The following is a 24655-nucleotide window of genomic DNA, read 5'->3' on the forward strand; positions in this document are numbered from 1 at the left end:
CTTCAGGCCCTGTTAACTTTCCCCTTGCTCCGGTAAAGGACATCTTGTTCTAAGCTAATAGCGCCAGATGTTAACTGTCAAAGCAGGCATCAAGAATCTGAATCTAACTTCACATCTACCTTTAATAGGAAAGAGGGAGATACCACTGATATAGAAGAAAAAAGCAAAAGGTATCAAATATGCAAGTCAAAGTCTGCAGACCGACTGCTCAAACTGTTCAAGATGACGTGTTCTTATACTTTCAATGCCACTTAGTTTTCCTTCTCACTGTTGCAAGCGTGTCTGCCTTCACCAAATGTCTTTGCTTCCTTTCCCTAAGACTAGTGAAAATGCATTCTGCATTCTCATTTCTTACCTTTCTCTCTTTCTCCCACATCTTCCATTGATGTTTTTATGTCAGGTTTAGTCTCCTTATCTTCAAGTTGTTTCATCTGTTTCATCTTAAATTCTGCTTTCATAAACTATGGGTAGAAACCCATAGCTGTAATCTGGAGGATCCGTTAATTATTTAGTCTTTATTTTACATATTCTGCTCTTGATTACTCTTTCTCCCTAACTGTTCTCTCACTTAAAAAAAAAAAAAATATATTTTTTTCTTTCTTTCTTTTTCCTCATCATCGTTTGTTCTCTTTTACTATATTGTTTCCTATTCCAAGATTATTCCTGTATTTTGTACTTAAGCTTCAGAGCTGTTTCAGGATAACTCCTACTTTATATTTATGAAGTGCCATGTAACTTTACAGCCATATCAGTTATTTTTAGTGCTAAAAACAATGATTAGGATGCTCCATTTTACAAGGCTATAAACTGGTTTCCACTTAAAATGGAAATGAGTAAAGTCTTCAACATATATCAATAGAACTTGTTTGTAAAGTTTCATGCTCTAGTAACTTTCATCTTTATTAAGGCTGAAGAAGTCAGTCCCATGTGTCACGTTTAGAGAAACACTGGCAGAAATGGCCCTGAAGACATAATAACCCACTAGCCCAAGTAATTTGCACTTTAAATGTAAATGTCTGTCTTTCAAACCCCTGAAGCTTCATCTCCCAAAAGCACCTCTAGAGATTTATCATCTGTATTCAAACATAGATAAATACTTTCCATAACTTAAAAAAAGAGGAAAGGAAAACAGATAAGTAAAGGAGAGGAAGGATAGCAAGCCTGACAAACTGATGAACCTGCTATGGCTAATCCATTTGTGGACTAACTGAACAACTAAAACAGTTGAAATAACTGTTGGTAAGCTCTAGGAAAGAGCATATGAAGAGTCCAAAGAAGACTGCACATCTTATGCAGCTGCTGCTTTGATTCTGGTTTTATATTTTAATTGCTTTAATGAGAAAGTAACTTTTACTAACTGATCACTTCAGACTTTTCAGCAGTATAGAGTTACCATAGGAGCTCAGGTGAAGTTATTTTTATAAATCCTGTGTATTCTATATATAAAATATTCTATATAGTTTGTAAAATTCTACATATTAGAAATGCAAAACAGAGTATTGCACATGCAGCTTAAAGTCAGCAAGAGGAGTAGAAAGATCATTGGGAGACACACATTAAGCAAATTCCTGAAAATTGCTATACTTTGACAGTCAAGTATGTTTTCTTAAAACAAAGCTTACAAAGCTTTCATAATTTGGGAGCTATGAAAGAACGGTTTATTTTAAATAAACAGGAGGAGATGGAGTTTGCTGTATAAAAAACTACCTTTTTTTTTTTTAATAGCACAATGAGCAAAACCAACTGTGCATAGCTTACAAATGTAGTCTCAATTGAAAATTAATCCTTCCCTCAAATTCAGACTAGATTTGCAGTGACACATGAAGAGAAACACATCAAGACACCTCAAGAGAAGTGTTGGTCTACCACATTTCCACTTCACATTCAGTAAGAAGCATGATTCAATCATACTTCTCATCTGTTGTTCAATAAGAGAGCAATAGATTTTTTGATCCAACTCTGCTTTTAATTAATAAAAGATGTACAGTTGTAATATACTCTATACAAAGCACAGAATGAACTCACATAGCTGAAAATCTACCAATTGCTACCGAGATGCAGGAATCAAAAATTGTCCTCCTTATGAAAGGTGGTTAAAAGGGTTGTCTCCTGCTGGATCAGATGAAGCCTGGAATTGTTTCTTAAACACTGTATTGCTACTGAGCAACTAGAAGTCACTTCAAGGAGTAATTATTTCACCTATGCCTACAGTGCAGATATCCAAATTATTTTAGCCTTCTTCATGAGGCTGCTACCCTAAGTCCTTGACTGAAGAAGAAAATCTAAAACGTACTGGTATTGAAGCCTATGGGGCTGTAAGTGTAACACAGAGAAACTCTTCCCACTGTAAGTAGACCTATTCCAACAGGAAAAACACAAGTCAAATGCCAAACAAGGAATTTATGGAAAACAGGAAATCACTGCACATTTGAATGTTCAAAATTTAGACTGCTTTGGCTTTTTCAGTCTAGAACCATATGAGTTATTTTCTGCAAGAGTACCTGAATTCACAAGCTCCTCCAGACTTCAAAGCACTACCGAGCAAAGTGAAGGGTGATGTCCTCTACCTCACATACTCATTAAGGCCTGCATTCAGGGAAAAAACAGATATTAAACATCTAACTATTCTTACCTAGTGCATCTGCCTTCCTAGCCATGGCACCTGTCCACATTCTTCTTGTGTCTCCTTCTTTCAGGGAAGTGCATAAAAGATTTTGAAAAACAAATTGTATGAAGAGAGGTTGAAAATACGTGTGAGTTGAAAAGCTACAGTCTTGCGCAGCTTTGAATACTTCAAAAAATTATCAGCTCAAAGGAACAGGCAAAAAACATGATTATCTATATAACTATATGTATATACACATACATATATATATGTATGTATGAAACTATATATGTAGTTTTTAAGTGAAAAACCTTTGGTCAATTACATTATGAAGTTCTCCTACATACCTGTTATTAAGGTTAACAGAAAATTAATGAAATTTTCAATAAAAGATGAACTGGTGCAAAGACATTAGGAGTTTGATTTAGAATGTGAAACTTCCTATTCTCACATCTGCACAATTTTCCCATTTAATTTACATAACAAATGAATTCCACTCACAGATTAAAATATTTCAGGCTCTCTGTTCTTACTGTATTTGATCATGAAGAATTACCTGGCACACTGACATTTTGGAGAAAAATCAGATTTTGTACTTTTCATAGGCTTTCATAATATTCATCTTTTCATAATATTTTAAAACAAGAGATATTAACAAAATAACTCTATATGCTTGCAGTGAATCATGGTATGGAATTCAGGGTCTAGGACACAACTTTAAAAAAAAAAAAAGAGAGAGAGAAAGCTAACTATACACTTCTGTTAGCATGACTTCTACAGTTTTCTCTAACTTAAAATATGAAGGTGGGTACTATTCCCACAGAGCTGAGGTCTCAGTATGCAAAATGCACAAAGGTACCATGACTAAGTATACAAGTAGCTCCACTGATACCCAGAGTAACATCTGTGTGTTCCAGATCATGCTTGAGTATGCAAAGGAGCCAAATTCAAAGCGCAGTCCAAATGTAGCTTTAGACCACACATGGACTGCCTAAAGAGAGGTTAATTCAGTGCAGCCATCCTTACAAGCAGAGTATATCACACATAAAGGAAAATGTCTGCAAAATACCTATGACCAAGTAAAAGTAAGCAGGGCAGGCATAACTCAACACCTCCTTTGCCTTAATACTTATTGTTTGGAATATTGGGGAAGAGTGCCATTATGTCTAGTCATTTCATACGTATAACAAAAAGGTGCATTGTGAGGAAAGCATGGCAAAATAGTCCCCAAGCTCTATTGCATCTATAGAGAAATGAATTGTGAGACTTTTTGTCATGTTTCTGTGTCTTATTCCTTTAATACAGTATTTGGATTATGGCATCCAAAAAGGAAGGGGAGGGGAAGCTCAAACTCTCACACACACAAAAAGAAAAAGTTGTTTCAAGGGCCAAGTTCTGGCACAATCCTGTTTGTTACACAGCAAGACTGAAATATTAGCAAGACAGAGGGAAGGCAGACAATAAAGAAAAAAAACCCACCTATTATCACCGGGATTTTGGGAAAAGGGTAAAGGTTTGGTAAGGTAGAATAATATGTGGCTCCAACAACATTGGGTATTCAGTCAAGCCACTTCCTTGAAATAAAAAACGGTTTGAACAAGATTCTGTAAAAGACCAACTCCTGGCATTATGCAGCATGGCTGGGATTCCAGCTTTGGGGATTTGGTTTTGTCCCTATATACAGCATGGGGGACATTTTTTGTTTTGTTTTTAAAAAAAGAGTTCCAGAAGGACCTGTTTCTACCAGACAACAGATATGTAAAAGAGTTGAAGCCATAGAACAATTGAAAGAACAGGCTTCAAAAAGAAAGAAAGAAAGTAGTCTTGCTCTACTTAAACAAAGCAAGTGGTGAAAAGGAAATATAATGTACCATAGGCTAAGCTGACTTTCTGATATACTGTAGCAAGATACAAATGTAATAGCAGCTTTCTGGAATTAGAGCAAGTACGACAGCAACAGCTAGATTTCTAAAGCGAGATGTACTAATAACTCTAGAGCTAGCCTCTGTACTAAAATTGAAAAGAATGCTCTGCTTCAGATGTCAGAGTTCGGAAGACTGGTTTATTCCTCTGCTCTGCTAAAGGCTTGGTCATTTTGCTTGCTGTAGGTGAATAAAACAAGCACATAGAAAAGCAGATGGTATGGATCTGTCTGATCAAAGTGTTTGTTCCATGTATCAGGTGAATAACTCCTTTCTCATAATCAATACTAGGTGCCTTCCAAGCGTGAATGTATTGAAAAGAAGTGACCAGTGCTTCATGGTACATCACCGATACAGTGAAACTAGAATTTATTGTTCTAGAAACAAGCTCAGGAAGACTTGTAATCAGAAGGAGCAAGTCAATGCAAGCCTGTGGAGAAAAACTTACCAGAATGGATAATTTCAGGAAGTGAACAAGGACAGATTATCAGGAGGGGGTTTTGTTTGTTTTTAAACATATATTTTAAAAGCCCAAGTCATCCAAAATATCAATCAAAAAGGACAAGTGGCAGTTTCAGACATAAAAGCAGCCCTGTGGCTTGATTTTGAGTTGACAGCAGCTTCTACAATCAGCTAGAAGAAGTGAGAGACATCTCTTCCACCAGACCAGGAACTGCCTAATGAGAAGCAGGTAGCTGCAGATGGGAAAACATGACACATTAGTAAGAGAAGACCTGTTATTCTTGAGAAACTCATAGTAATTCCCAGAAACTCATTACAATGCTCTTTAGAAACCCATTGAGTCCCAGACAATCATTCAGCTAACCCCAAAAAGGTATCTAGCACTAAAGTTCCTAGTAAAGCCTGAAGCCTGATCCCAGATCTAACCAGGTATACCCAAGAGGTCATATTTCTTGTGGGATCACTCTAAACTAAGCACAGTCCCAAACAAGCTTGCAAGTTTCCTCACTTGGGATTATTTCACATTATTCTACAAGAGAAGTTTAACGCACTACTTATTCAGGCCTCTCTGTATTGTTTTATTGTCAACCACAGCCTGATCGCGAGCCTTGAAGAGGTTTTGTGAGCCATCATTAGTTCTCTACCATGAAAGCACAGCCCTCCCCTCATTGCCTGGAGTTGTCAGATACATTAAATATTAAGCACCTTTATCAGGCTTGCAGTTTCAACAAGAAAAAAGTGCCATCATCTTCAGAAAAATAATTTATTAAAACACTTTCTCACAGCAGGGAATCAAACAAAGGCACTAAACCAAGCTCTTAATGAGTTATATTGGGACACACATTTCCATAGAAAGAAAAAAAAAACCAACAAACCAACAACCACACACCAAAAAACAAAACACAAATTCTACAGACTTAAAAATTAAAAAGAAAAAATTAAGACTGCCAGTATAAAAGATTCCACAGGAGGAAAACAACAGAAGAGTACTTAGGCACAAAAAGTAGGAAACAAGTCATTAACTAAAAAAAAAAGCTCCTTAAAAAGCATTAAGACATAAATACATAAATGCAAAGTTTCTGTTGCATTTGTTTGCATGTCTTTTGAAGAGCCTGCTATTACAATGGGTGCTCTAACTGAATGGGCAAATTTACAGTGACATCTGTAAATACAGAAGCCTGCAATGACAAGTTCATGCTAGTATTTGTAACCAAATGCTCTTCTGAGGAGCTTAAGTGCTATTTAACATAATTTGTAGATCTTCATCTGAAAAGGAGATTCATTTGACACTACCATAAAAACAGGGTGAGAAAAATGTATGTATTCTCTGCTATAGACACTGACATATCAGAAACAGTTTTTTAAATCTGTTGATTTTAAAGGCTATAGGTCTTCATTTAAAGATGAAGGCTATAAAGAAGATGAGAAACCTGGGAAGATGTCTAAGAATGCCACTAGTGTCTTCCCATTAGTGAGGTCCCATACAGTCCATGCACTTTTACATTGCATAGTATGGCTGGACAATGTGGCACAGACAGCCTCTCCCCTCATTCCCATCAGGCCTGCACCAGCTTCACAACATAACAACATAGCAGTACTATAACAGAGCTTTTGGCTACGTGTCTTATGAAACACAGTTTGTGCTGCGGGGTTATCTAGACCTGAGGAGGGTCCTCAGGTTTCAAGGGACTATGAAGAAAATGCCAGCCTGAGAGACCCCTTTATTTATCCCAATGAGTATCTGCTGGCCAAAGTACATGAAAGTCAGTCAGAAATCAGTTAAGGTGGTTTTCATTGAAAGACATCTCAAACATCAGGAAGTATATAAAAAACGTTTCCAGCTTTGTATGCATTACCAAAACCAGGCTGGAAAATGCAGCACAAGTCATTTGGATATAATCAGCCCGTTTCTTGGTACGTCATGGCACAAAAAATAGTCAACAGTTACACATGGGTGCAAGAAGTTTAGAACCTTGTTTGTACTTCACCTGAAGTAGAAAGGTTACCCTAGGCCACAGTTACATTTCACAGAAGACATCCTGTCTGCTAATACTGAGAAAAAGTGAAAGCAAGTTTAAAATTTAAAGTTATCAGGAAACTCACTGCAATACAGAATCCAGCTTGAGCCAGTCTTGTTCTGTCAAAGCCAATTATGGTCAACAAAAAACCAAGAAAAGGTTTAAGTGGCTAATCTTTTTCTTTCTCTTTAGATTAACTGTATTGCATTTCCCTGTAAAGATCCAGATTTCATGGTTTGATCCTTCAATTTTGAAAGGCAAGAGCTGACAGTACTATTGAGATCTCAGGGGTGGGTTGGTGGCAGAATTATGCACATTCTATTCCCACTGCAAGAAAGTGGACAAAAAGCTCTCACATACATATGTATGGTATTAACAACAGGAAGAAAAAAAAAAAAAAAAGAGGGGGAGTACATCAAGTTTAATGCTTAGTACTTCACATTCACATATTTCCAGTAGAAGACAGAATTTGCAAGTGTCTACCCAACAGATTTATATTCTAATACTGCACCCAGATTTAAACCTGAGATTCAAGCAACTGAAAGGTAGAAAGAAAAAACAAAGAAGTCAAACATTTGTAGTGTAAACTAAATGGCCACATAGAGAGTACTCCAAAACATGTACAAGTTTATCAAGCCTGTCAGGTATCAGCCCAGTCAGGTCTGCCTGTATTATGGCTCTCATTTTCAATCGAAAAAATTTTATGCATAGCAAGGCATATGTACATTACATAACCAGGGACTGTAACCAGAACAACAGGGGGGGGAAAAAAAAAAAAGAACCCACTTTCCACTACAAATCAATAACATCCTAACAGAGTTTAGCAACCAAATCAGTTGCATGCCGTTCATGCATTCCTTTCCAAAACAGCTATCTGAAAATGAAATTCATGTTAAATTGAAATACATTTTTCCATGCTCCTAGTTCAGGGAAACAATCATCACCACAGTGATATTCCAGAATGCACACAAAGACTGATCGTAGACTTCCACAGTTTTGAAGTTTTTTTGCTCAAGAATTATATTTGAGAGGAGGGGGAATTATGGCATGGAACCATTCAATTTATAATAATTTGTAGCATGAATATACTAGTAGGTGTCTTCAGTCAAGTAATTAAGCTGCATTATCTGCTTATGAGGTCAGGATAATGACTGAGGAAAATGACAGAAACCTCCGAAGGCCATCCTGAAATCATCAGTAGATTCAGTGCTGCTTTCTACAATCCGTCCCCTTTTGTTCAGTAAAACTCTCCAGTAATTTTAGCTTTTTGCCATAGTATTGCACAAAGTCAGAACGAGGCAGCAAGTGCTTAAGATCATTTTACAGAAAAAAACCCACTTTTAAGTCAGAGCTGAAACAAACAAACAAAATGTTTGTCTAACAGACTTTGGATGGTAAGACTGCTTAGTTTAAGAAGTTTCCACATGTGATCCTCCTAGTTAGTTTTAATAGTTTTAAGTCAAGAACATGACATTTAAAATAGGAGGTATACTGATATTCTCTAATTTATGTCAAATCTTTAATGTGTTTTGCATGAAAATGCTACTACAAAATTACTTGGCTCAGCGCCCAAGGTAATTACACTCCTTATACTGCTGTCTTGACTTGCTGCCAAAACTGGCAAAGTAGGCATTTCCCTCAGACAACGCTGTTAATGAAAACTGTCAAAGTCCTTTCAGCACTCCTTATTTTGTTATACTTAAGTTGTCATCTCACTTGGGTGGCTTGCTAGACTTTTGTTCCCAACAATGTATTTCTTAGCAATATGCTCATGCCTTAACAATAACACACTGAATTGTTTCCCATTCCTTGAAAACACCACTCTGAATGAAAGAAGCTTTCCCTTTGGTTTTGAGGAAAAAAAAAATACAACAACAACAAAAAAAAAACCCAAACCAAAACCGTCCACACCCACCACCAAGACAAATAATGAAGACCAATTCCCAGCAGAGCTTTAACCTCGGCCTTGGAAGCTGGAGGCAGATGAACTATCATCTCTCCCCCACCAAGCAAAGTTCAGGCCAGGAAGGCTGCAGCACAGGAGTTTTCACACTTCTGATATCAGGGGCCTGGGCTTAACACAGCATAGCCAGTCTTCTGCTACTGGATCTTGTGCTGGCTGGAGATTAAAACATCCCCTTTTCACTTCCTTATCAGAAATGGAGAGGCACAGACATCTACAAAGCCAGCTAGAAGGAAAGCAAAGGAAAAAAAACTAAAAAAATAAAAAAGAAATCAAGCTCACAAGAATACACAGGTGTGTATTCTTGAGGTATTGATGTAAAAACTGAACATGTTGATAAAGAAGCACACCTTCCTGCAGCCATGCAGAATGACAGTGGCATGGGGATCTCTTCTTAATCCTGCTTGTGGAAGTCAAACTTAATAGACAGCACAGCTCTCCCTTTCCAGGGAAGAAAGTAATTTTTTCAGACTATATGGGTGTGCTAATAACTTCTACAAGTTTTCTCGCACCAGCGTGAGTTGCAACATGAGGCCTTAGCATGGAACCCCCCAGAAACAAACCTGCGAGATGACAATGAGAGAGAGGGTCAGCGAACGCAAGGGACGATTACTCAGAGGATCCAAGACTTTTGCTTGATTGCCTATAAATTCTTCAGTTCTGCCTCATTTAAAAGCTTGAGCCTTTGCATTTCTCTCTGTCCTGCTGCACAGCTGTGTGGCTGAAAATGCCTCCCCTCAGGTGGGAGCATTTCCTGAGAACTCCACGAAGTGAATGCTATAAAGTTCTTTGAATAAGGGCTGCTATCTACAGCTTTTCCGGGACAAGGAAGCATTTGGCCTTAGCCTGATTGCAAACACTTCTGAATCAGCTAAAAGAAATATCAGATGGCATCTGTAGCCTCTATTTCCCTGGAGGAATGAGATATGGTACAATGCAGGTGCACTGTGAGGAAGTCATCACTTCTCCTGACATCTGGATAAAAAGACGACTCTGTTTACTAGAGCAACCGAGTGCACTATTCACACAAAGAACGTTTGTCAGACTGTCTCGAGGAGAAAAAGCATTGCTGTGCTCATATTCAATCAAATTGGAGGCATGAAAGCCACAGGAGGACGGTGGCTAGAGGCTGAGCATCTGTCTCACACATAATCTGAGCACCACGGAAAAAAGAAAAAGGGGGGGGGGGGGCAGGGGGGAACAAAAAACAACCTACTGACTTGAAAACTGTATCAGAAACAAAGAGTACTACAATCATTTCCTCCCAATCCATCATGTCACTAGCACACATTGTCATCCTCCCTTTTTCCATGTCTGCAGAAAGAATCAAATACAGCTATGTCATACCACTCTTTGGTACCCAAGTTTTCCTACAAGCTCACATCTGCTAATGTACACTAACAAGAGGGGCAAGCATGAATCAAGGATGCAATACACTGGGGCCTCCCTTCAACTTGCCAGCACTCCTTGTCTAGTCTCCGCCAGCCTTCCAGACAGGAACTCTGACTGCAGGAAATACCAGGTATGTTGATTATATTGACAAATTGAAAACATTTTTGTTTTTTTTAAACAATCCAACTAATTTCAGAGCTACCTACTACATGAAAGAGGCCATGGCTGTTGACAATAATTAAGAAAACAACATTTGGAAGAGACAATTTGAAAAGAATAGGAGAACTCCTGGACATCTTCAGATCATTATTGGAGTAGGTCCTGGTTTACATTTCATGTAAGACACCATAGGAGTTCATGCTTATGTCTCTGACATATTAATATAAAAATTAAGCGCACTGATATATAAACACTCCTTCCTGTGGCCACACAGAATCTCACTGGCATGTGAATAAAGAACATTTTATATGCTTAAACTGTAGAAAAAGACAGAGTGTGAACTGGGATAAATTAGGAAACATGCAGTTTGAATTTTCATATTTTTGTTATCCCATTAGAAAAATCAATACAGAGCAGCAATAGATAACATTAACAAGTCCAGCAAGTTTTAGAAAGATACTGCACACAGAACTAGATCACACCAAGTTAACTGATACAGACTGTGAAGTGAAATGTAAATCGTCCCCTAACCCTTACTGTGTATGAAGGGTATGTTTTCAGAAGAAAAAAGTTAACTCCTTTCTCTATCAAAATAAAGCTAGCATTGGAAGAAATCTTTTTTTGTCACAAGTGACTGGAAGAAAGCAAGATGATGTAACCAAGGCAATCATTTGCATATTACAGTGCTGCAGGTGGTATCACCACCTCAACCTACTCACCACATTTCATCACTTCACTTCCAAATCCAGGATCTTGAAAGGCAAAAAGAAATAACATCACTATTTCTGTTTTTACACTAGTGAACAAACCTCAAAATATGGATCAATTTCCCATTATCTTTCTTACGGGTGTCTATGTTCACTCAGTTTTCCTATCCATTTCTTCTTTTCTGCTTCTCTTTTCAGATGCACCCTAACACTTTGCTGGGTGCGATTTGCCAATCTAAAAATTATATTTGCACAACCTGATCCTGGTAAAAGTCTTAGATCCCACAGGCTTGTTAGAAGAAAGTAAAAGCTCTCTGAGTACCCCAGAGCTGAAAGAAAAAAGGAATTTTGAAGTGAGCTATTTACTGCTTCTGTGATCCTTTCAAAACCAAAAGTATAAGAAACAGAAGCTGCAATTTCCTACCTCTGCTTTTCATTTTTTCTATTGCCTTATTTGTTACTCTCTGTCTCAAGAAACAAGGCAATGGAACTATAATCTGAAAAATTAAACAAAAGCACTACGATAGTATCTGTACAAAGGACATTCAAAGAGATTTAATCAAACAAGTGTGATTTCCCTCCTTCCTTTAAAAATTATTCTACATGAAGAAAGATGCAAGTTTGTCAAAGTTAGCACTTGACTAGGTCAAAAAGGTTCCTTAAGCAACCCAAGCAGCTTGATAGTTTACCTACATCAACAGTTGCATAGCTGTTTGAGAAGAACAAAGTGCTAGCATACTATAAAATGTTTAAGAAACCTAACCTTAGACATTCGACTTTGGAATTTGCTTTTTTAGCATCTTACATAAAATTTTTTGGAAGCAAAAATACCCCAAAGTAATTTGCTCACACATTTAAGCCTACTTCTACTCCTTATCAAGATCTTACCAAAACTGCCTTCTCTGTGTTATGCTGCCAAGAGATCAGGACATTAAGAGAATATAGTTCTACTCTTGTTGCCAAGCTGGTTATCAGCATTCAATCCCTGGATAGCCCAATCCTACATAACCAGCAGCAGTTAATACCATTTTTTAAGTATGACTTAAATTATTTGTAGTACACACATTTATACTCCCAAGTTTTAGCATGTTTAGTTTTCCAGAAGGCAGAGGTCAAACATACAAACAGATATCTTGGAATCTCTTTCCATCATTGCTACTATTACTCTTACTCTTAAACAATAAGGTCAAATCACGTCTTCCTTTACTGCTTATGCCCTCAACACCCTGTAGAGAACCCCACATTCACTTGGTTCACATTTAGAAGGCTATTATTTTCAATCCTGCAAACTAAACACTGAACTTGCATTTGAGAAAACCATTGAAAAATCCATAGTTACTGAATACTCACTGTGCCCCACAAAAATTCATATTTCTTTTTATGCCCTTGACTTCACTCCTAACTTCTTTTTTTGGGTACTTATATTTTATGAAAATTCCTCATTTAAAGCAATTGCTTATAGACACCTTCACAACCAAACTTAGAGTTCTTTCTGTAGCTTGCTTGGAGGCAAGTTTTGTTTCATCACAGAGATCAAATCCAACTGAGAAGTCAAAAACTTGAGACAGCAGTCACCTGAGGTTTGGGTTTTTTTGGCAGTATGATTCCATGTGTCAGCAATCTCAGTTAATTATCTTGTTTGAGCAGTTATCCTGATTGCCCCATATCTACTTCAGGCTAAAATGTCTGTAGGGAGGGAGGAGTGAAGTGTTGATTGTGATCTGTAATTGCAGAAACCTTTCTCTGGATAAAGGGAGTGAATTCCTATTGCAAGCAAGCTTCCCCCTCTAGTTATTGGTACTGCCTAGTGATGTCTAGTTATGCTGCTTTTTCTGGGAAAGGTTTCTTGAGTACCTACCTTGGTGAGGTGTTTTGTTGCTGTGAAGTTTTGGGGGTGTTTCATGCTGTAATATAGACTAACTGTTTCTAGTTGTGGCTTTTTTTAGTCATGCTAGGTGTTATAGGGCAAGCTATATTTCCTAAGGAAATAACAAGATGAAAACTCCTTTAATGTCCCCCCTCCTATAGCACTATTCTATGTGTATCACATAGTAAAAGACTGTTAGTTGAGGAACTTAAAAGAAGGCAAAGGGGAAAAAAAAAAACTTATTAGTATGGGACTTTATGTCCCAATGTAGTGAGCAGTTCTACATTTGTTTAGTAATACTGTTACTGGTTATTCTACTAACACATCAATATGCTTTTTCATGGTAAAGTTAAGTATACATAGGAGAAATGCATTCTGTCATAAGCATCAGAGAAGAGTAAGATTATAAGAGTAGTTCCTATTTCTATGTTTTCTTCAGTTATTAAGCAATAGTAATATTTATAGGTAATTTCTGGGGTTTAGCTCTTTCAAGACTGTTGTGTGTCAAGATTTTGTATTGTAGAAAGATATGCAGAGCTATTCTGCAGGATATGATTCTGTTAATATTTCACTTTAAATTTAACTGAAAAGTTCTTGTCCCCAGCTTGAGATAGTGTAAATAGCACTTTTAATGTTTTGGAGCAGCTCTAAACCTATACCTCCCATTCCACTTCTGATGCAATTCTTTCTTCTGGATGGGCAACCTAACAGGAACTTATTGTAGCTTTACATTTAATTCATGAGGACATCATACACTTTTGTTTCTGGAACAGCTTTCAGTACCCAAGCCTACCCCCAGTTTTTTCAGGAATACAGAAATATTACTATAATCCATAAAAAAAATTAGGTGCTTCTTCTAGAAATCAACTAGGTCATGGGTGGTAAGTAACTTTTAATTTTATATATGAAAATTGAGGAAATGCAAGAAATATTTAAAATATGGAGCCAAATTCATCCAGCTTTCCAAGTGTCTTGGATCTCAAAAGCTTTTGTGATTTAGACACCTGAGTGCTGAAGTGATTTTTTGAAAAATGAGTCCAGGTTAATGAAAAAAAAAAATTAAAATCTGTCACATAATTCTTTTAAAAAATATTATTCTATTTGAATTGCATCATCTCATGTACTATTATCTCAGTACACAACTTCCAGAAGCCTTTTTATGTATGTTTTTTATAAGCTGTTTGACTATTAACTGCCACTTCAAGCTCATGCATCAATTTATGCTTGAACATTCCTGTATAAGAATAGGACATAGTTTCCACTTTTCAGGACTACTGCAGAAAATAGAGGAAGCCGATCTATTACATTTAGTGATTTGTCAAATGGCAGTATGGTTATTTGGAAAAAAGGAAGCTTTTATTCCACACTTAATGTAAGAGATGACTACTACCAGAATAGGCATGAGATTTGTTTCTTTCGATACTTCAGTAAAAGTTAATTGTCAATAATTTAGAAATGTAAGATGAATTGTTTAGGATAATGCGCTCCTTGGGTTTTTTTGAGTGATGCCTCCAGAAAATTTGGACTGTGGCTTGGATTGTATAACTTTTTTTGTTGGTATGTCTTCAGAAAAGAATAGGAAGTATTTCTAATAATGTATAGCAATTTGAAGTGAAAAGAATAACACTTTTGCTTTTAAGGGTGTCACTGAAAAATCATACTGAAGACTGAATGGCATGTAAAAAGGGGCCATTTCATAATTAGTATGTACTAGTATCACAGTTATCTCTTATTTCTTACAGCGCTACTCAGTAGCATAACCCGGTTTTTGTTGTAAAATAGTTGATGAATACAAACTTCTTAAATAGCCTTTTATAAATCTATGTTCAAAACTGCTGAGTGCTTAACGAGAGGGGGAGAGGAGAGACAGTTTTGGTCTCCACAAGCCTTCCCCAACTTATGTTACATGCAACTTAAATTGATTTCTAAAAGCATCATTAAGTTGGGCTATGGACTTAAGCTGTTTCACAGACGATTGTGTACTCACTCTGTACTCCAAGCCAGCTGGAAGCTGTGTGGCTTCTGCTAGTTTTGACTGAGGCCAAGTTAATAAGCCCTGTTCAGTAGCAGAATATATTAGATAGGTTATGGCACCACAGTAATGAGGCCATATGCTCCTGGGCAGTATAGGGTATGGGCAGAGGCAGGCTTGAGTCTGCCCACTAAATATCATTGTGACATGAAAGCTGAATGGTAAACCAGCAGAGTATCTAAGCAGCAGAATACAGCTCTGTCTCTTTAGGTCCAGTTCTGGAGGAGAAAGGATGGCAGGAGTTTAATTTCATGTCTTAGCAGATCATGTTGGATGGTGCCAAGGGTTCTCTGCTGGTTGTCACTTGGTTAGGTCTTGCTTGCCTGATGGCAGTGAATGCATTCTTGCTTATGGAACAAATTGGGATGGAGTTATGGTAAAAGATGTAAACTGGTCTGCATGCTGGAAGCCCAAAATGCTACCTCTGTGCTTTTTCCAGCAGTGAAGGGAAACTTACTAACCTGTACTAGAATGGAGGCTTTATTGTTCTTACTCAGCTGTACTCCTGACAGCATGAAGTATGCCCATTGTCTTGCATGGAGTTATTTCTTTTATTTTCCTCCACACCATAGTCTGAAATTATGAGAGAGAGATATCCTTAGAAGAGAGTGTGTGCATGTTTGTGCGAAGGGCACCTCATGAGGAAGAGAAGAGCGCTCCAGCATCTTCTCCTTAGTCAAATGACATGGCTGAGCAGTGGCCAAGCCACTTCTAAGTCAAACTCAGTGCCGATGGCAATTAGGACAAGTACCTAAGACAGTGATAGCACAAGTAGTGGAGAAAGGTAGGAGGATAGCCTTGTGCCTATCAGATTTCTGGAGGTGCAGAAGTGGCAAAAGTAGAAATCAGGCAGACAGTCCAGCTGACAGAGGTGGGTAGCTGCCCATCAATGCAGCTGCCCAATCTGGTGACCATTCCCTAAATATCTCCATCTCAAGATGCTGGTAGCCTGGAAGCTTACAGTCAAGCTGACAAAGGGTGGTTGAGAGTCTGTTGAAGAGCTATAGGGATTGCCCTGAGCACCAAAAAGCATTGCTAGGATTCTCATTTTTCTACAGTAATTTCATTATTCTTACTGGTACACTGCTCCCAAATAGGTTTTCTTTTTTGGAAAGTACATACATAGTTGCTAGAACATGCATTTCATAGTCTTCAGAAGGATATGGAACTGGATCATTTTGAGGTACCAGAGTTGACCCAGCACAAGCAGTACTTGCTTTTCCAGCAGCTATAATAAAATAAAAACAGAGTTAGATTTCCCTTTAATCCCTGAAAATTATGAAATGGATCAGCAAACTTCTAGAGATTATCAAGCCCCACACCTTGCAGACTGAGGTGCAAAAAAAAACTATCCTAAGGCTCTATGACGTTAGAAACTTTTTCTGGTTTATTGTCTGTCTAGTGCATTACAATGATAAAATAATAAGAAGAGATATGAAATTGGGAACTAAGTTGTTTTTCTAAATGTAGTCTAGAAATATTTAAATTTAAAAGCACAGCAATTATTTCTGTGTAACATAAATGCTGTCCTGGTTTTGTCTGGGATAGAGTTAATTTTCTTTCCAGTAGCTTCTATAGTGCTGTGTTTTGGATTTAGGATGAGAATAATGTTGACAACACACTGATGGTTTAGTTGTTGCTAAGTAATGTTTACACTGGTCAAGGACTTTTTGGCTTCCCATGCTCTGCCAGGTGCACAAGAGGGGGCACAGCCAAACTGGCCAAAGGGCTATTCCATACCATACGGCGTCATGCTCAGTATATAAAGCAGGGGGAGCTGGCCGGGGGGCAGTGATCGCTGCTTGGGGATGGGCTGGGTGTTGGTCAGCAGGTGGTGAGCAGTTGCATAACTTGTTTTGTTTTTTTTTTCCCCTTGGGTTTTGTTCCCCCCCCCCCCGCTTTCCTTTTCATTACAATTTTTAGTTGTTGTTATTATCATTTTTTTATTTTATTTCAATTATTAAACTGGCCTTATCTCAACCCACAAGTTTTCTTACTTTTGTTCTTCAGATTCTCTCCCCCATCTGGGTGGTGCTTAGTTGCTGACTGGGCTAAACCACAACAGCTGCATATTCTATTGAATTCAACCACATCAAGAGGAAGTTGCTTACATTTGAAGGATTTCTTCATTTTAAATTCCATATAATATTGTCCACCAGCTCCAAGCTAGCTGGTTAAGTCTATCAGCTCCTTACCCTTCAGGGTCTAATTTCTTGTATTCCCTAAATCCCTAGGATTCTAGGAGTGTAAATGCTGAAGGACTGGTTAGGATTGGGCCCTGAGGTGTTTTGACCTTCTGTCCAGTGAAACACTGATGAAACTTCGATGTATTTCAGGGATTTTGAGTGATAATGATTTATACGTGCTTGCGTTATAATTTGCTAGTTGGAAATAATGCCTCTTAGGAGGTGATACATTGTTTCTTTCTTTTGTCCTTCAAAGAAGAAATTACTTAGGGAAGCAGTAACTGTCTTGTATTATGTCTGCACAGTATATTCTTGGCAGGCAAGCCTCAGATTTGATAAAGTCTGACCTATGAGCCATATGGATAGGTTTTATTAGTTCTGGATTGATCCTGTGGATCAGATTAGATTCCATGAGCAAGGATCTCTATGAAGAAACAGCCCTTGCTCCTAAGCAAGTTAAAGGAGGAGCTGCAGCTCTTGTATTAATGGTGATGGATCTAAACTAGGAAAGTTCAGAGATGGTAAGCAGCAGAAAAAAGAAATCAGGAGTTAATGTGGGAATATAAGGTAATTGGGTCTACTTCTGTGGCACAGTGACTATTCAGTGTTTGGTGTGTGGGAGTGGGGAACCCACTATGTGTGGGGTTTTTTATGACACTCTTAAATGCAAGTTTGATGTTTAGCTTGCAGAATTGAAAATAATAGCCTTCTAAATGCAAACCAAGTGAACACAAGGGTCTCTACAGAGATTTTTAGAGCAGAATTAGCAAAGGAAGATATGACTTGACCTTGTTGTTTGAGCTTAACAATAGCAACGTCCTTGGCTATCATTGCACAGTAAAGCATACAAATCATACACCTAAACAGCTGCTGTTTTTAATGTTAACTTCACATTGACTTTGGGAGCAGCTATTCATACCAACTTTGGGAGCAGCTCGTATTATGTATTCTTCAGCATACATCTCTGCAAAGTGAGTTATGGTATGTTCTCACAAGCAGCACCAATGTCCCGTTCTTGCATAGTAAGTTGTATCAGTCAGCATATATGACCCCTGTGTTTTGAGATTAATGCCTTCCAACTAAAGACTGCAATCTGCATTATTAAGTAATCAAAGCAATAAGTTAAACTGCAGCATTTTGATGCCTTATCTCATTCAGAGGCAATATATTCAAAAGAATGAATCACCAACACTTAACTGTTCCTTTATATGACACTTTTTTTAAAGTAACAACCTGATTAAACACTTTTACAAAGGCAACCAAACTCAACTTCTAGCATAATGCCACAGTTCATAAGGTTCACAGTAAAGGACTTTCATTTGCAAAGGAGATCTTTAGGTTCTAAAAGTTATGCCAAAGGGTATTTAAATATGTCTTTATTTTGGCTTCAGCTGACTGTAACATATTATTTTTAACAGAAAATGCATGAAATGATAGTAAAATTAATAGCCAGAAAAATTCCAGCCTCTCTTAAAGACCAGCTAAATGAATAATCTATCTCCCCTATTTGATTTATTCACAAGCCCTGAAAAATGCAGAGGCTAAAAATGCTAAACAATGCAAATTCCTTAAGATACATACTAGTATTAAGAAACATATAATAAAAAAATGAGATGGTATAAGCCCTTTCTAATTTCAGCTGAGGAACTGTTAGTTTAGGAATATCAGCCAGTAGGTGTGAGGGTGGTTGTTGGTTTAGGGGAGACTTTTAGACTAGAACAATCAAGACTAGAAATTTTATACAAGCCTTTATTTAGCTACATTCATTTCTATTCACTATAAAATTGAAGTCTAGGGTATCAACATGCTAGACATGAAAATCTCTTAGCCTGTTAGCAGTCATCTCGATATTTTAAATTACTCAATACTGTAGTAATTTAGAAGTCTGATGGGGCTTAAAAAATTAAAAAATTGTTTTGGCAATTGAATACTTGTTCACCAGACCAGTCTCAGATGTATTTCAAACACAAAGAGGAAAAAAGAGGTCCTTGATACCGCAAACACTTTTTGTCTATCTGCATCACCATCGTTCATATCAATGCACAAAGTCAACTATTGAAACAGTACATACAAGTTTTAGGGGTATGACATTACATTTGCATAAATAACTATAAATTTAATAAAACATTATGTTTGCTCTATCTTTGTTTCACCCATTCAACACATATTGTTTCTTTCCTCATCTTAGACTGTTCCCATAGCAGATTGCATCTTTCTTGCTTTTCAATGATTGGTTGAACTGTTTAAAGGGAAATATAACAAACAGAGAAACATCATAGAGCATCTTCTGTAGGATATTCCACCAAAATAAATATGGCAGCCCACCCTCTAGTACTCTCTATACTAAGATGCAATTAGGTAAGACACTGTACATAAGTCACAACATCATGTCCAAGATTCTGTAGTCCTGACATCCAGCTTACTGAAAAGTAGAATACATTCATATTGACTAGAGAAGAAAAATACAGGCATGAGTTTTTTGCATAGCACATACATAGTAACTAGCCCTACACATGCTTAGATCCTGAAGGCTTAGAATTTCAAAGGAATTTTTCTTTGCAAAAACAACCTTTCCACGTCTCCACCCACCCCCTCCAAAAAATCAAACACAAAGACTAAGCCCCTGAAAGACCGAGACCCAATATATTTATTCTTTATCAAATAGAGACACAAAACTCAAACTTAAATTTCCTCAGGAAAGCAGATTTCCTAAGGGATTTAGGACCCTGTTTTCCAGTCAAATTTTTCTGTCCAAAATTATAGAGAAATTTAAGATGATTGGCAGTGTTTGCAAAGAGAACAAAAGATGTTTCAGACTCTGAATGTCAGCTCTCTGTAACTTATATCTATCAAGGTCTGTCCAAACTCATTTGCTGCAGAAGACAGAAGCAAGGAATCTGTTTTGACTTTCCCAGCTCCTAACTACAGATCTGCCTCAACGTGCTGTCTTACAATGCTGCTTTCAAAATGATTAAAATTGCACATATGACAATTGCAAATATGACAAGTTAAATGAGTTATAAGACATAAGATGACAAATTCTCTTTCCTTTGTTCCCAATTCAACCAATTATTTTAACAAAGTAAATTCAGACCTCAGCATTTCAAACTCCATCCTGAACAGAAAAGTACCACTAAATGATTGAAGGAAATACAAATAATAAAGTGATCCTTAGCTTTAGAGTACTTTAGTCCATTAGAACTATAAAGGCTTTTAACTTATTGAACTTCAACTTTTTGGAGGTCATATGAAGACAGTGTTTCAATCTCATCAAGAATGTTTAAGCCGCTCATAAAAACCAGAGTCAATGTAATACGGTTTGTAAATTCCTTCTTTTGATTTTTTTCCTTCGGGGAAGGATATTTTGGCAAAATTTCTCAATCTATATTTTAATGAGAGAGCTAAGACCTTATTTCCAAAACACAGGAGGTTAGAATAGGGTAAGCGCTCAGAAACAAGTAGCTGCAGGAAGGGCAATCCTCCCAGGTGAAGGCTGTCTACCAGTATCTCTTCAGTTGGAAAAATCAATTGTAACTATGAACAAGTATTTTGGAACAGAGTTTTATTTTAGTTTTCAAATCAAGCTCATATGAACTTTAAAAAAAAAAAAAATCCACAACTTGTTTTATCTGCCATCTAAAAAGTGGCAGAAGTTTACCATAGTATGTTTCTGAGTGCAATGATGCACATTAATGGTATGGCTGTAGTGGCAGGCTGCTCAGATAAAAGCAGCATATGAGACGAGCCTCTGATGTATGCTTAGATAGCATTCCAGTTCAACATATACAGTAAGTACTCTTTCTCACTAGAAAGAACATTTTGTGTTTTGAGAACTCTAGGCTTATACTGGAAGAGTACAAGCCAGCTATTCTTTCACATTTGTCTTTCAGTGCATCACCCAAAAAGAAAAATGCTGAATAGATCAAGTACTTGGTACACGACACTAGTAAATGTGTGGAAGACAAAAGGACTCGAATCTGGGCTGTCATCCCTATATCAAATTTTTCCACAAACATCTTCAAGGACTCTTTAGAATGTCATGAAAATAAAGCAGTCCCAGGAAGGTGCCATTTGGTACTCCAGAGCGTTCTCCTATTTGCAAAGAAATATCACAGGAACAGCCTGTTCTCATAGTGGGATGGGAACTAAACCTCTCCATAACATTTTCAGTGCCAAGCAGCCCGTCCCCCATCTGTCTGCCAGCAGGAGAGAGAGAAAACAAATGAAAAATGGAAAGGAGAAGCGACCAGAATTTGGGCATAGGAAAGAAACATCTGCTAAAGGGACAAAAAAGAGGTGAAGAGAATCAGACAAAGAATCATAAAGCAGGTAACAAAACAAAACCATGGTAGAAAAGTTCCCAAAAAAGAGAGGCAGATAGGAAAAAAAAGGGCGGAGGCATAAAAATAAAGGAAATTTTCAGGAAGAAAGGGAGGGAAATGTAATGCCAACTGTACTGTAGGTATTTACCTGTATTAATAACGAGGGATTTGATGAACAGAATGACTGAATAACAGTGTGTTTTGATTGTTCTAATATATGGGGGGTTTTCATTTGTTTTGATCTTAAGTTCTTAGTTTTTTAAATCCATGCCATAAAAAATGAATTAAAGATTGTTGTATGAAAGTTATTTTCTATATTTGAACAGGCATTGTGGGGGGGAAAAGAATCAGCCACTTAAATGAAAACTTTGAGTTTTCTGATTATTCCAACACAAACGGGTGAGCATTCCTGTGCGCCTGGATGAGGAGTGTGGGTAAAATAAGAAAGCAAGCAAAAGATAAGAGAATAAAATTGAAATAAGTGCAAGATCTTTAATCTTATTGCAGAAACATACAAGTAGCTGCCACAGATTAGATGACCCAGCAAGACGGTTTAATGATAATATCGGTATGATGGACTGTCAGTCCTGAACACTTCAGAATTAGGAATTGGGCTTTTTAGAATTAGGAAATTGCCTTTAAAATAATCAGACATTAAAAATGTAAAGAAAATTTGATTTTCTTTTTTTTTTTTTTGAGATAGCTACATTTTGAGCTTCTAATTGTCATTCTTTTGAGTATTTTCTCTAATTTTAAACTTTTCTCTTTATGTAACAAACATAAGGCTTTGCTTCTATATACAAAGTCAGTAGACAGCACTTCCCAGAAAATCCTATCTGTAGTAAGGTGTGCAATACAATTCTGGGAGAATGGTAAACATGGTGAGAAAGTGCTACACAATATACACAAAATTGGGAAGCAGAAGAAGAGCAAGGAAGATACTGGAGCTGTTGTACCTCTGCAATCTTGTGTTGTCTTCCCTCAGAACACTTAAAGTGTGACTGAAATGGGAAGGATGACCTTTCATAAGCAGTTTGGTGTTGCAGGTTACAGAAACATGTGCTACACTGTTCCTTACCTAGAGATTCAGAGGAAAAATAGGGAGTCTTAGCTTTACCAGTTATTATCCTCAACACTCATGATAGTCTCATCTGTCATCCAAAAGACAAGGCATCTGCCACGTGCACTAGGTGTCTGCAGATTTAAACCTTTACTCAGCAGTGAGAAAAATTTCCAGAACACCTGTCTGGACACACATAATTCAAGTGTAAATTCATGTTTGAATTGACTTTCTTCCATGTCATTGACCTGTCTTCTGTTGTACTTCAGTGAAGGTGTATATTGCAGTCGATCAACTATGCCATCAGGAAGATAGGATTTCAACCTTCAAATCCTGACAGCTTCAGTGGCAGTTAAAGCATGTCTTTTTGACTTTCTATCTTAGTTTTACTACAAACAAAACAAGATAGCACAATAATTCATGGTTACTTCATGCATGCTGTCATGAGGATGATTGACCTAATATTTTCCCACTGCATTGCAAAGGAAAAGCATCATTCAGCTGTTGTAAGCTTTCTATTACTGATACTGTTACACAAATGTAACAGGTAACAGTCAAGAAATTAGATTATCACGCAGTATGTTCCTACTAATACTCTCTATTCTGGGTAATTAATTTGCTGACTCTGTAAGTCCCATTCCTGGGAAATGTTTATCTTAGTTACTACAACATTATTTTTTTTGTTTATATATTACCAAAGTTCTAAACACTTAATAGAAGTCTAAGTTACAATGAAAATAAACCATTCCAACAGGCAGTACAGTCCTTGGAATATACTACCTCAACAGACGTTTTCCTCCCACAAACACAAAGAAACAAAATAAGACTAAATGGAAGGCTGTGTGGGTGGCAGAGCATTTCTAAAAATATCCACTGTAGTTGCACTTAAAATTACTTTTAGTATTAGAAGTAGAACTTTGGCCATACTAAGAAGGGACCAAAACTTTCTTGCATAATACACATTAGATATACATTTTAAAACCAGCTTGCATGTTTTCAACAGCTGAATCACTAAGAATCCATTATTCACCAGTTATAGTATGTTATTTGAAGATTTACTGCTAGTTGTAATCCATTTAAAAAGAAAGCAGTATGTACCAAATATGAGCCAAATTAGTATGACAGTGGCAATACAATTGTGTTAAAATAACTCATTATTTATGAACAAAACACTTCTGTCCATCATAGTTCAATGTGATTTTCCCATACCCTTGTCTCTATTATCCTATATGGATCATGTTTTCTCTGGCAACAAGGTAGACTAGGCACACAACAGAGTTTCTAAGACATTGGTTTTCTAAATATTTTGTTGTTTCTTTATATTGTAATACCAACTGAATTGGCTTATTCAATTGAAAAAAAAAAATTGCCCTGGTTTGACCAGGGCAGCTCCTAGTACTTCTTAGCAAGTTATCACAGCTGCTCATTTTAATATTAAAAGTGCTCCCAAGTTGTGGTCAGTCTTGAACAAGCATAAATGTATCAAGTGTTTAGAAAAGGGGAAGGAAAAAAAATTAGATACAGATTTCCTTCTACCCCTTGATCTTTTGTATTTTGTTGTCTCATATAAATTATTCTAACTCTCAGTGATGCTGTCCTGGTGGTATATCAGAGATAATTCACAGAAGAAAATATACTTGCCTCAAAATATAGCAAGAACATTTCACAAAATATTTCTATATATGTACAGCCTTTGATGTTTATTAGTCTCACCGTATATTTAGAACTCACATCAAGGTATTGGAAAACCCTTGAGACAAATGCATAATTCATATTTTGTATGTATCATACTTATTGTATGTATTATATTCATTTTTATTAATTTCTGTTCATGAAATATTTGCAAAATCATAACATTCTCAAGGTGATTATGTATTCTAATTTTTTATCTATCTCATTAATTTCTTCAGAGCTGACCTCTAAAATGATGACATTATTGTCATTATTTATTCACCTTAAC

The sequence above is a fragment of the Ciconia boyciana genome, chromosome 1 (assembly GCF_034638445.1).
Source record: "Ciconia boyciana chromosome 1, ASM3463844v1, whole genome shotgun sequence".
Classification (NCBI taxonomy): domain Eukaryota; kingdom Metazoa; phylum Chordata; class Aves; order Ciconiiformes; family Ciconiidae; genus Ciconia; species Ciconia boyciana.